The sequence below is a fragment of the Lupinus angustifolius genome, chromosome LG10 (assembly GCF_001865875.1).
Source record: "Lupinus angustifolius cultivar Tanjil chromosome LG10, LupAngTanjil_v1.0, whole genome shotgun sequence".
Lineage (NCBI taxonomy): Eukaryota > Viridiplantae > Streptophyta > Magnoliopsida > Fabales > Fabaceae > Lupinus > Lupinus angustifolius.
Window position 1 is genome coordinate 4558210 of NC_032018.1, and position 1413 is coordinate 4559622.

General features: G+C 28.2%; 1 non-coding gene across 1 annotated transcript; it reads left to right on the plus strand.

Moving 5' to 3' along the window:
- TRNAA-AGC lies at positions 1341 to 1413 on the plus strand. The gene has a single exon. It is a non-coding gene; the product is annotated as a tRNA-Ala (tRNA).

The following is a 1413-nucleotide window of genomic DNA, read 5'->3' on the forward strand; positions in this document are numbered from 1 at the left end:
TAGTATAAAATATATCTACCAACAAAGACAATAATTAAAATAATAGAAAATCATACCTATGAGTGAGTTTGAGAGTGGAAGACGGTAGAATTGGTGAATAAAATATGTGAAATTTATATGATGAAGAAATTATATCCACCACAAATAAATTTGTTTTGAAAGAGTATAAAAATAAAATGATACCTCTAAGTTAGTTCGAGAGTTGAAGATCATAAACTTATTAAACACAATTTGAGAAATAGTATAAAATATATTTACCAACAAATACAAAAATTAAAAGAATAGAAAATCATACTTGTGAGAAGAATAGAAAATCATAGTTGTGAGTGAGTTTGAGGATGGTAGATATATTGAGAAAGGAATAGGCACTCTAACGAAATGGCAACCGAAACAAATGTGAGAAAAAATGTAGTATCTCCTTTATTATTTATTTAATGAGTTATTATGTTCGGATTTTTTAAACAAATAGCAAATGAATGATAGTTTTGATATTATGTGTAAGGTTGTATAGTAAGAGATAACGAGCTTTTGAAAATAAAACTTTTCATGAAGTATTGACATGTGTCCATAGTTAATGTGGCAAGAATAAATTTTGTATGAAGTATTGATATGTGTCCCTAGCTGATATGACAAAATTTTTTTTTCCTTATATAGTAATAAATAAATATGCTAGCCGGTGTATAATCATGCTCCACAAGTATAGACTACATGTCCAAATAGCATCATTATGTATTTGCTTAGTTCTAACCAATCAAGAAACAAATATTGATGTCGTTTGGGGCACCCTCATCAAACGTTGAATTTTACATGAGAGTCCAAAACTAAGTTATTATTACTGGTATTTCTTACTAGGGTGATTGACTTTAATTACTAATTATGCATGTCTTTATTGGCAAAACTAAGTTGATATATAGCCAGATGAAAGTAATAAAAAACAAAATTCTTTTATACTCACTATTTTATGTATTATCTTTGTCATAAATATTAAATTGTCAATTAAATAAACAAGTTATCATAGCATTTAAGGATGGGATTGTTTATTACTGATAACAAAAATAATAACAGAGAATAAATATAAAAAAATTCTATTTGATGAAACTCACAACTATTGACAAGAAATCATTATATACTCTTGATTAATTTTTACTACTTAACCCAAAAAATGAATTTTCTTAAATATTGATGCCTTAATACATGGATAATTGTTGCGTTTACTTTTCAACCTTAATTGTTTTATATCGTCTAATATCATTGTTAGTGGATACCTTGGTTAAACAAAAAAGACATTACTTAATAGAATGAATTATCCAAGATGCACAGTGAAAAGAACGTTGCAACAAGGGGATGTAGCTCAGATGGTAGAGCGCTCGCTTAGCATGCGAGAGGTACGGGGATCGATACCCCGCATCTCCA